Raw genomic sequence first — 12,283 nt, 5'->3', positions numbered from 1 at the left:
AGCCACTAAAAGCAAGTGAAGGTAGAGGGTTTATTCAGGTTTTGTTTTAAAGGAACAGTGCTTGGAGAGTATGAGCCACATAACATGTGGAGGTGCCTAGAAGTAGCACCCCCAGAGGGCACTGTGGAGCTCTCTGTGTCATGCATTTGTATGCATCTCAGAGCCTTGGTCATAAATTGGTAGTGATAAGTGCTACCTGAGTCATGAGTTGTTCTGGCAGACAAACTGAATTTGAGGACTCCTGACGTCTAGCCAGTGAGTCAGAACCACAGATGAAACAACCTTGGCCTTGCAGTTGGCATCTGAAGAGGGCAGTCTTGTGGGACTGAGCCCTGCTATATAACATTAGTGGGAGGCCATTGTTCTGGACTAGCTTCCTGCACCAGGGCCCAGCAGACCAGACTAAACCAGAATGGAGTCACATGTGCTAAGTGCCAGGTGATCAAACTGAACTTTAAAACAGGCCACTTTCCCCAAAATTCCCAGAGACTCCAGTCAACCGGAATCTGAGTAATAAGGAACTTCTGTCTGCTTTATCCCTATAAGGAAAGTAACTGAAATGGCCAATCTACCTCCTGTTTCTCTTCAGCCCTTTTCTATCTATAAAGTCAACCTCTTCAACTCAGCTTATTGGCACACTCATTCTGTACCATATTCTAGAATCACAAATAAAAGCCAAGTAGACCTTTAAGACAAATCTGTTGTATTTTTGTCTTTTGACAGCCCTTACCTGTAGGATCAAGGTAGACAAAGTCTGAATTGAGTTAAACTTAGGACACCCAGCAGGTGTCTCTGGAGAATTACTTGGAGAGCCTCTCCACAGCCCGTCTGTGTCAGAAGTGAAGAACTCATAGTGTTTTCAGGTGTGGCGAGAACAAACAGGCTGTCAGGTCCTTTGTTTTTACCTGTGTCTCACCGAGGAACGTCTGTGGCAGCAGGAACTGTCCTACTAACTTTTCTGATTTAAGTCTGCTAAAAACGGTTTAACTGTGAGGCCATAAAGCTGAGACAGCTCTGGTACCTTGTGTTTCTACATAAATTAAGTCCATATAAACAATAAAATGAAATTTAAGTTTAACCAACCAGAAACCAACAGACTATCATTGAACTATAGGCTTTCTACTTTAACCAATCAAATATATATATATATATATTTTTTTTTTGCATCTTGCTTCATTCAATGTTTTGTAAGTTTCTACCTCCCACAGTAGAATGCTGAGCTGTTTTAGTCTAACAGATAATTCATGAGTCACTGCTTGATCAAATAGACTCTTGAATTTTAATTTTTTTATTTTTTACAGTACTGGGGTTTGAACTCAAGGCCTTACGCTTTCTAGGCAGGCACTCTACCACTTGAGCTACTCCATCAGTCCAAACTCTTGAAAATTTTAATGTGTCTAGGTTTACTTTTCACAAGTCCCTTAGGAAATCTCGACTGGATCTTGGGAAGTCTGTGTCCATTGACTTTGTCCCCTCCCTCTCAGTGTCCTGTTACCAAAAGCTGCTGCCCTGAGTAGCATGCATGTTGAGTAGAGCAGAAGAGCAGGGGTGGATTTGAGTGGCTCAAGGGTGGACTGTGGGGTACAGTTCATGTGCCTATCAGATAAATTCTTTCAGCCTCCCCTGTCTCCTCCCCTCAGCAGCCTACTGTACCCAGGCCAGTCTCTGTGCTAAACTATCCTGTGGTTTCTTTTCTGTCCTTGAGTTCCTTGTGCTCTACCACTTCACTTACTCATTTACACACCAATTCAGCACCCAATTCAGTCACTAGATTCCAAAGTGGTTTTCTTCTCTCTCTGACCCATCACTCACCAGTGTGGGGGTCCCTCACCACTACCAGCAAGCAGTTCTGTAGTGGACACCAGCTGGGTGCCCTTAAATTTAATCCAGTTCTAACACTGTCCTCTTGGAGAAAGCTCCACATTGCACAGGTTGGTCAGCAAGGTTGTCTCCCCGACTTGAGAACCAGCCACAGCCCTAGGTTGTGGCCTGTGCTTCTGCCTCACCAGCAGTGGCCCCTTCCTGGGGTTTGATTCATTCACTAGAACAGCTCACAGAACTCAGGAAAACCTTTACTCATTTATTACAAAGGCTACAGATGAATAACTAGAGGGAGGACATGTGTGGGTCAGGGGTAGGAGCAGGGGACAGACTTCCATGTCCTCTCTGCGTATTCTGCCTTCCAGGAATCTCCACATGTTCAACAATTCTGAAACTCCCTGGAGTCTGTCCCTGGGTTTTGTTTGTTTGCTTGTTTTTTGTTTTTTTTTTTTTTCCTTTGTGTTTTTATGGAAGTTTCATTACATGGACATGGTTGATCAAATCACTGGCCATAGGTGACCAACTTATAACAGGTGCTTCAAAACAGCTTCTGTCACAAAAGCACTGACTCCTCACTTGGGCCCAAAAGGTAACCAGAAGCAGGGAAAAGCCTGACATCTCTGTCTCCATTTTGTCTGTCTCCTTTGTTCTGAGCCATTCCCTTTGGCAGGCACCTTGGATTCAAGGAATGACAGGACTAATTGATAACATTGTTATGACAAAGGACAAACCTCACAGAACAGACCACCCCCTAAATAAGGGCAATTACCCATAACGATGAGGCTGCACCCTGTAGCAGGAGTAATCATGGGAACCACATTGCTTCCCTCAAGTGATGACCATGATAGCAACTTCTCTGGAACCCCTCATAGAACCGGAACTGAATTTATGGTCAACCAAGCCACACTTCCAAGGACTGCTTAATTATGCACACCTCTCTCCCCCACCCCAGCTTGACTTAGTTTATATACTTCTGATGTCAACTCTGCTCATTAATACACCCACACTTTGTCTGTGAGGTGTGTTTCTGCTTCTTGCTTTGCTTGCTAAATAAAACTCTGCCAGTCTTTTATCTTGTGTTTCATCCTGAGATTGTTTTCTATATAGAGAGGCGGACCTATATGGGCCAGGTAGAGGTCCCTCTCTCTCAGGGAACTCTTTGGACCCTCAGTGACAAACTTAACCTTCATTCTTCTCTCTCCCCTCTTCATGGGTTGGGAAGTGGAGCTAAAAGTCCGAACTTTCTAATTATACCTTGATCTTCTGGTGAGCAGCCCTTACCTAGGGGCCCAGTCACCAGCCATCTCATTAGGATAAGAAAGATATTCTGATCACTCCAGAGATTCCAGGGAGTTTAGGAGCTATATGTCAATGAACAGGACTGAGACCAAATATATATCACAATATCATAATCGAATGCAGAAATGCTTGTTCTCAGAGAGCCATCTTTTGGCCACCCAGCATGAATCTGACTTGATGCCACCTGTCACCAGGCAGGATTTGCCAGTTTAATGCCACCCTAAAATGGGAACAAAAGTGAAATAAAAATGACTTTCTGATTATCTCTGATCTCTATTAATATAGCTAAAAGATAGTAACCATTGAAAAATAAATATCTATTCTGAGCCAATGATGTAAACTATAAGCCAGAAGCACAGAGGCCAGTTTGTGAGGTGACACAAAGCAAAGAGTGGACCTTAGATCCAGAGAGCTCTGTGTTCTCACTCTTTCACCAACATACTGCTCATGTACCACTCCGTGTGTGTGTCTGTGTGCACGCACACATTTACATATGGTGAATTTCCAGAAGTTAGGTTGCTGAGTCAGACACATCAGTAATTTAGGAATTGATTGACCTTATTTAAGACATTAGTTTTGTTTTACTTTTTTTTTCCTTCATCCTCCATCTCCATTTCCAATCACCCCTTCATATGTTTATTTAGATTTATGGTTCCTTGAAAAATATTTAGTGTTTGCATGACTCTGTGTGTGCTTTTAAATTATACACAAGATATAATGAACATTTTCCTTTTCTCAGCCAAGATTGCAACTTAACACAGGCTGCTGGCTTCCTTTGCCAAAACCAACCTGGCAAAATGACAGATCTGAGAGAGAAACATGAATCTGAGGAAATGACAAAAGAACCTGTGCAGAGCCTTGTAGGAGGTAGGAGGCCAGAATTGACTGCTGGGTATAGGTGGGAGGCAGAGGCAGTAGGCTGTGCCCTGGAGCAGAGAACAGGCAGTTTTGGCAAGCAGTGGTAGTGGCAAGCTAGAAGTAATATTAGGTCTGTCCAAAAGCCCTGCTTGAGTGAGAAATTATTGAAAACAGACTCAGGTAACAGTTGCCCAAAGGCAGTAGTTAATTCATTCCATCCTTGCTGCCTCCTACTCCCTTCCCAGGGATGGCCAGGTACAACTTTGGGATGCTGCCTCCTTCCAATGATGCTACTTCCAGGTATTTCATGGTGAAACCCTGACCAGAGAACCTGCGCAGGGAGGCAGCAGATGGGAGGCACCAAATCCAGGACTCATCTCATCCTCTTTCCTTAAATGCATCTGAGACACACAGACCACACCCACTAGAAAACAGGAAACATGTGACTGCATACCCATCTGCAGTAGAATTACCAGTGTGAATGAGCAAGAAATTAAAACTGGCACAAGAAACACACTTAGGCAGATAAGGAAAGATGTTAGCAATATAAAGCAAGAATAAAAAACTATTTAAAAAAACCCAAGTGTAAAATTTGATTATGAAGGATGTAATCATTGACAGGCAAGAGCTAGCTAAAGAATGGCCCAGAGAAAGAAGCATTGATGAGAAATCGTTCAAGGGGAAAGAGTAAACAGAAGCTAGAGACAGAATAGAGAAAAGATAAGGTGAGAGGCATGGAATATAGACGCACCAACATCCAGATAATACAAGTTATGAAAAGTGCAGGAAGGAAAGAGTCAGAGAAATCAAATCTAAAGTTCCTATAGAGAAAGGTGAAAGGTCCCAGTGGAAACAGGACAAAAAAATGTACTGGGTTTGGTACCACACACCTGTAATCCCAACACTGGGGAGGGTGAGGCAGGAGGAGTGTAGGTTTAAGACCAATAAGAGCTACATAGTGAGCTCTTGTCTCAAAAAAAAAGAAAAAGAAAAAGAAAGAAATCCAACTGCCAACTGGACACATTGTAGTGAAAGTAAAAACAGCAAGGCTGGTGCAGGCCTGTAATCCTAGCTACTCAGGAGGCAGTGATCAGGAGGATCACAGTTTGAAGCCAGCCCAGGCAAATAACCTGAGAGACCCAATCTTAAAAAACCCATCACAAAAAAGGGTTGGTGGAGTGGCTCAAGGTGTAGGCCCTGAGTTAAAGCCCCAGTACCACACATGCACAAAAAAAGTACTGAAGTCTCTACTGGAGGGGTTTTGTAACAGAGCAGATTTGCCTTTTGTTCCCTGCTCCTTCCCCTCCATTTAGGCAGAAGAGAAGCAAAGTCTTTGGCAAGCACTGAACAAGGAAGATTGTATCTCCAGGGCCATTGCAGGGCCTCTCCGAAGGAAAAAGCAATCATTGAGAGTAATTTGGTCTCCTCCTCACTCCAGTGTCCGTGGGATTGAAGGAAAACAAATGAACCTACCTGCACAGTAGCAAATAGTACTGTATTTACTCTAAGTTAAGCACAAAGCCATTAGGGCATTTGTGGTTCCTCAAAGCATACCATGGATTGACGCCCATTCACTTCTTCTGTTGGAACATGAAGTAACAGCTGTGCTATAGTTTAGATCTGAAATGTCCTCCAAAGGCCCAGGTGTGAAAGGCTTGATTGCTGGCCGGTGGCTCTATTGGCAGAGGGTGGACCTTTTAGGAGGAGGGGCCTAATGAAAGGAAGTTAGGTCATTGGAGGTGGGGCCTTGAAGAGAATATTGGAAACCTGACCCCCTTCCTGTCTTTGCTTCTGCTCCGCCACCAAGAGGTTGAGCAACTTTGCTCTGCCACCCCCCTCCCACTATGATGTGCCACCTCACCACAGGCCCAAAGCAACACGGCCCAGACCGTGGACTGAAACCTCTAAAACTGGGAGCCGAAATAATCATTCCTTCTTTGAAGTAGCTTCTCAGATATTTGTGTCACAGTGACAGAAGCTGGCATGGACAAATGCATGACTTATTACAATAAAAAATGTTTTATCGCTACTAAATCCAATCTTCACATCATCTTACAGCATCACAAAATTGATTCTTCTTTTAATTTTATTGTAACCATTAAAAAATGTAAGAAGCCATTCTTAGCCTGCAAGCTGTACAACACAGACAGCAAGTAAATTTCCCCTGTAAGACAGTTTGCCAAACCTGGAGTGAGAATATATTATCGCTGAGACTGTATCGGTCTCAGGAAAAGAAATGTCTGTGTGTGTTTGATGATGCAACTTTATTTTGAATACTAAATAATTCCTAGGGTTAAAATCAAAATAATATAAAAATTAGGTATTGAGAAATTTCCCTCTTATCCCAGCAGCGCCACATCATCTCCTCCAGCTCCATCCCCACAGCTAACTATTTGTATGAATTTCTGTTTTCACTATTTGTACAAATATTAGTTTAAAAAAATCACACATAGTTCTCCCTATTTTTAGTGGTACTGGGGTTTGAACTCAGGGCTTCACACTTGCTAGGCAGGCGCTTTAACTTCTGAGCCACTCCACCAGCCCTTTTTAGCTTTATCTGTTTTTTTTCTCACATTTTTGCCCAGGGCTGGGCTCAGACCAAAATTCTACCTATGGCCACTGATATAGCTGGGTCCCCAGACAAATGCCACCAGGCCCAACTTATTGGTTGAGGTGGGGGTCTCACTACATTTTTTTCCCAGGCCGGCCTTCAAGTGCAATCCTTTCAATCTCTGCCTCCCTAGTAGCTGGTATTATAGATGTGAGCCACAGAACCAGCAATGTTCAACTTGACACCAAATTCCTAAGATCTTTCTATATTGGAATGGAGAGAAATCCCTCATTAAATACATGTATTTGACTCCTTTTTGAGATGACACTATTATTTCTTTATCCTTCCTACATGGACACTTAAATTATTTTCAATCCAACTCAAAGCAATGCTGTAACTTAGTAGTCATAGGGTGAAATTCCAAGTGGAACTACTAAGTCAACAGATAAATATATTTATAACTTTAATAGCTATTGCCAATTTGCCTGCTGGGGCCATTTCACCCTCCCACCAGCCACCTATGGGTGTGCTGATTTCCCCACACTCTTGCCAATGGAACAGAATGTCGCTTTTGGATTTTCTATCCCTTTTAATGAAGTGCTAGGGATCCAATCCAGGACTTTGGTAGAGCTAGGCAAGAGCTCTACCACTGAGTTACGCCCCAGCCCTACAGTGTGAATTTTAAATCCTTATGGTGTCTTATCCGTATGCTCTTACACAAAGAGCCCACATACCATATGTGAAGATATGTACACACATGATTTGCTTGAAGAGACCCCATGAGTGCAGCTGCTACTGCTAAGCAGGATAGGAGACATGGAGGGGACAGTGGGGGAAATCTCCAGCCTGCCCCAGGCTTTGGGCTTCAGTCCTGGTGGGGGGACAGAAGGCTCCCGCCTTTCACTAGGGTGGGAGAAGAGTTCCTTTAATTGCCAGGAAACTGAGGAGCAGGAAGGGAGGTGTTAAGAGGAGGATCAGCATGGATGGCAAGGCTTTTGGGAGGAAGGGCTGGGTGGCAATGATGTTTCTTCTCACTGCACCAAAGACTGGAACAGAACTGCTATGTATTAGAGGTTCTCTTGTTCCTAGCAAAAGAGGAGACACTGGTTTCATTGTATTCACACAGCTGACTCCTGCTTGGAGTAGGATTGGTTTGCTGAAAGTAGAAGAAAAACACGAGATTGGGTGGTTAGTATTCTACGGCTTCTTGAGGTGAAGAAAACTCAGCCACAGTTTCCAGCCTTTCATCTTCTAAGATAAATGTCTGGTTCCATATTCTCTGGCTGATGGAGAGGCAGAATTCCTGTCCCTGGGGAGCTAGCTCCCTATCTAATAGGAACATAGCCACCAAACATGGGACTGTCAGGTCTTCCTAGCTGCCCTCTTCCCTTCCTTCGTGCTAACAGACCAGAGGAGGGGCAAAGCCACAGTCCTAAGGGTCAGATCCTGATTGCTGTAAACCAGCCATGGGCCTCCCTTTTTGCTTGGCAGAGATGGGCATCTGCTTATCGTAGAGCTTTGGTCTGACCAGTGATTATGAGGGGGAGGTCTGCTGGACGTTTCTGGGAAGTGTTAATTTCCTCCCTCCAAAGAGACAGTGGGGAAATTCCAGGCCAAGGTGCTTGGAGCTGCAGCATTTGTCTCAAAAGCTCCAAGTGTGGATTCTGCCAACATAGCAGAGCTGAGGGCTTCAAAAAGGCTGAGCCCTTGACAGAGTGGAGAAGCTGCCTCAGGCCGGTACTGCCCTCTTCCAGGGTTCTTATTAGGACAGAGTCAAGCATCCCTGTTAACCATACCACTGTTTGTTGGGCATCTTGGGGCCCAGGCCTGAAAGTCTGCTAAGACACCTGCCTTTAGGGAGAGGTCACGGTGGCAAGCAATAATCTCTAATCTTAAAGGACTCTGGCCATGGGTGGAGACCATGCTGTCTCCAGATCCCACTAGGGGAGCCACTGTCTGGGGTAAGACACTCGCAGTGACCACCCATCTCCTTTGCCCCTGTAGCTTCAAGCTTTCTCCATAATTGGATCCATGCCTTGCCTCTATTTCCCTTTCCCCTCCTGCCTGCCCATCCTGCTATAATTTGACTGCTCTCACTACACTCCAGCAACACCTTTGAAGTCCTTGTGGCCCTCCTACCTCTCATCACGGTGACCATTGTCTACCAACCATCTCTTCCTTCACAGATACTTGTCCTTGTCTTCTGCCATTCTGTCCATTCCTCCTGTTTCCTGGCCTGTAGCCACCAAATGTGTGAGCTTACCCAACTGTCTCCAGGCCAGACCCTCCTTGAGCTGACAGCTTACACATCCAGCTGCATGTTCACACCCCCAGGACATTCTGGGGCTCTTCAACCTGAACATGTACTAGTGAGAACTGCCCCTCTGACACCCCCTCACCAGACCTCGTCTGTGATCTTTGCCTCACTTGTACCAGTCGCACAGTGACAGACCACCCAACAGCCCATTAGCCCCATGCATCCACCATGGTCATCAGGCTCCACTGATTGCCCCCAAATGCATTTTGACCACCACCATTTATGCCAGGCTGTTTCTCTCTCTTGCTAGCATTATGGCGGTAGCCTGCTTACTGGTCCCCTTCCATCCTGTCCCTTGTCCTGCAGCCAAGGTGCAGGTTCCTATCATTCCTTTGCTAAGTAGCTCCTTATTGCTTTAGGACAAAACCTAGACTCTAGTGAGGAAGGCCTGGCTTGATCTGCCCCTCCTTGTCCAAACCACTCATCTTCACATTTCCTTGAGCAGCATGGATGGCCTGCAGTCCCTTTTGGCCCTTTGTCCATGCCTGTCCCTGATGGATAGGTTCTGTCCATCCCCAACCCTTCACTTCTCTGTCTTTGCACAGAGCTGTGTTAGGTAGCAGTTAGCCATAAGCGATGGGTAAGACAGCAGAGATAGATGAAAAGACAGGGAAATTATGGTTAATAAATATTAAAAGGGCCATACTCAGTTATTAAAACAAGAAAGTAAAAACTAAAAAGCCAGAGCAGCTAGTCTGCTTCCATCTCCTTTTAGATGCTAAGTTACAAGAACAGGGAGGTATATAGGGGCTGCCTGTATCTGCCTTCCTCTTTGAGAAGTTAACAAGATGCCAGGCTTCTTGGATGGGTGGAGGGACAACAACAAAAATGAAAGTCATGTCTAGCAAAGGGAAGCCCTAAGCACCTATTGTCTCTGAGTTTTGGGTAGGCCCTTGTTTTAGCACCTCCATCTCAGCTACACAGATCCACTACCTTAATAATTAGAGGTTGCTGGATGTGACCACATGTCAGAAGGTTTAAGACTAAAGATGAGGACCACCATTCTGAGTTTTTACTCCTGTTTCTTGCATAGGGAGCAGGAAATGTTTTTCCTTTTTTGCCCCATCTCTCGTCACTTTTATCCTGTTATGCTAAATTCCTTTCCTAATAAACTTTACTATCATTTCCACTATATTTTCCCATCTTGCCTGAATTCTTCTCTCACTGGGTGCAAGAATATAGGTATATACCAGTGCTAAACTTTTCGGTACAGTAGAACTCAGCTTAGATGGCACCACGTGCAGGAGCTGCGCTGAGCCTTACTCGAGCTATGTTAATGGCCTCTCTCTTTGCTTACTTCCTACTGGACTCTTCCACCTTGTGCCCTCATTTCCCTACCCTCCAGTTCAGCTGGACTTCTCCAGGCAAGGACAAGACCCCGTGTGGCTCTATCTCTGGCCTCCAGCGCAGTGCCCTGCACAGTGGTACTCAGCAAATGCATGAGAAACCCTGTGGGGTTGTAGGCTCTTTCTTACCAGCACAGACGATTTTGCCTCTGCTCTTGCCAAATTTGTAGCTCAAGTTCCGTGCTGCACCCAAGTTTCTCCAGAAGGTGGTGGCAACAGTCATGGGTGACACGGCACCTGGCAGGAGGACATTACATTGGCACTGTCTTCCCCCAGCTGCAGGGAACCTGGTGACCCATCATCAACACACCCTTGACCCCAGGCAGACTAGTAACTCTGGAATAGTCTAGAGCAGAGTATGCAACATTCTGGCTGCTTTTCCAGCTGGGGCCTCCTGGTGCCATTGAGCAATGGGACAGCAGCTGTGTCCTTGCAGCTCCCAGTCCCACTGGGGCCAGAGTGAGCAGAAGGCAGGGAGGGTGGGGTTGCCTCACTGATCTGTTGCATCCTTGGGGGATCCTTTGCCACCCAGGCCACAGTAGCAACTGTAGAAGCAATAACTGCTAAGACATTTTTTTTCCCATGGTGAACTTGATCTTGTAAGAGAGTTCAGCCAAGTTTCCATAGGCCTGAGGCAAGCCTAGAAGGAAAAGGCCTGGTGATGGGGCATTGCCCCTGTGTCTTTCCTCTCTCTGTTTTCCCTCCCCCAGATGGCTTCTCTGCCCCTCGCACTGACAGACAGCTGCTTCAATGCATGGAAAACTGGGGGAAGGGCTGTCTCCCTCCCTCAGCTGTTCCTGGGCTCAGGGTCTGGGGTCAGCTCTTACCAAAGGCCGTGATCACCGCCAGCAGCAGCAGGGTCCTCATGCTGATGGCTCTGCTGAGGGGAGAGTGAGGATAGACTGGCCTGCACTTCTCTCCCAGATGTCCCAGGTTCTTCCCTGGCCCTGCTCTGCTGCCCAACCCAACCACCCTGGGGCCCACAGATGTGCTCTCACACCAGGCAAGAGGGGTCCAGGGGGAGCACCTCTGTCACACACAGAGTGACCTCCAACAATGCACTCTCATGTCACCTCCTGACCTTTCCTTCCCTCACCCACAGCCCTAGACCCATGAAGGCCCCACAGGACACAGTAAGGAGACCTCCCTTGCTCTTCATCTGATTGAGAATTCCAAGGGGTGTGGAACCAGGTTCATCCCTGAGAACTGGGTGGTTCCTGAGGTCAGAAGTTGTGTCCCCCATTAAGTAGTTCATCTTTGTCCCCACACTGGATTCAGGGCTTGGAAATTCCATCCGTGGAGTCTGATCTCCAGTGTTTTCCTCCCAAACTAAATTTACAGCCCTTCCCAACCCCATGCTCATTGTACACTTGTGCACATGCATGTACACGCACACTCCTGCAGGTATGCCTGTGTATCTGTGGTCCACCTCCCCACTAGTACACACATTCTCTCTTCAAAAACCCACATAGCAATCATGCCCCTTCATACTCTTACACATATCAAGTTCTGCACAGGCATGCTTAACTGAGGTGGGTTTACATACATACAAATACACCCATGCCTGACACAGTCACTCAGAGGTGGCAAAGGCAAGGGTTTCTGGGCACTTACCTCTTAGAGGTGCTGGCATTGGTACTTCCAGTGAGTACTACTTTCCTGAACTGCAGCTGCCCTTAAATAGCTGCTCCTTCTTCGAGCTTGGGAGCTGGGGAGGCACAGAGGTGGGAGTTGGTGGGTGTAGCCAAATTGATAAACTCAAGGATTAGACACACCCATCCCTTGGGCAGTTACTTTCCTTCCTCCCCACCTTTCAGGTGGCAGGTCAGAGTATAGAGGGCTGGAAAATCCTAGCCATGAGCCCATGCCAGAGTAAGTTTCAAGTGATTTTGAAACCTTCCACATGGCTTAGCTCCTGACTGGGTAAACTCTCACAACCACCTCTGGGTAGGAACACCAGCCAGTCACTTCCCTGCAACCACTTCCAAGGGTAATGAGGTCTGTGTGTGGTGCCAGGTTTGGACTATTTGCTTCTGCTAAATGTAGCATTTGGGAAGGGCAAATGCTAAATGTAGCATTTGGTGCCATTCA

The 12,283-nt window shown here is 46.1% G+C and overlaps 1 long non-coding RNA gene across 1 annotated transcript; it reads right to left on the bottom strand.

Annotated features, from left to right (window-relative positions):
• Window positions 1-6,148: 6,148 nt before the first annotated feature.
• LOC141425022 (uncharacterized) lies at window positions 6,149-11,892 on the bottom strand. Its single transcript, XR_012450096.1, has 4 exons — window positions 11,807-11,892; window positions 11,020-11,072; window positions 10,322-10,429; window positions 6,149-7,685 (listed from the first exon to the last, which is right to left on the bottom strand). It is a non-coding gene; the product is annotated as an uncharacterized lncRNA (long non-coding RNA).
• Between the last annotated feature and the right edge of the window lie 391 nt (window positions 11,893-12,283).

Source organism: Castor canadensis, chromosome 7 (assembly GCF_047511655.1).
Source record: "Castor canadensis chromosome 7, mCasCan1.hap1v2, whole genome shotgun sequence".
Taxonomy (NCBI): domain Eukaryota; kingdom Metazoa; phylum Chordata; class Mammalia; order Rodentia; family Castoridae; genus Castor; species Castor canadensis.
Note: the sequence above shows the minus strand (reverse complement) of the source record. Positions and strands in the feature narration are given on the sequence as shown.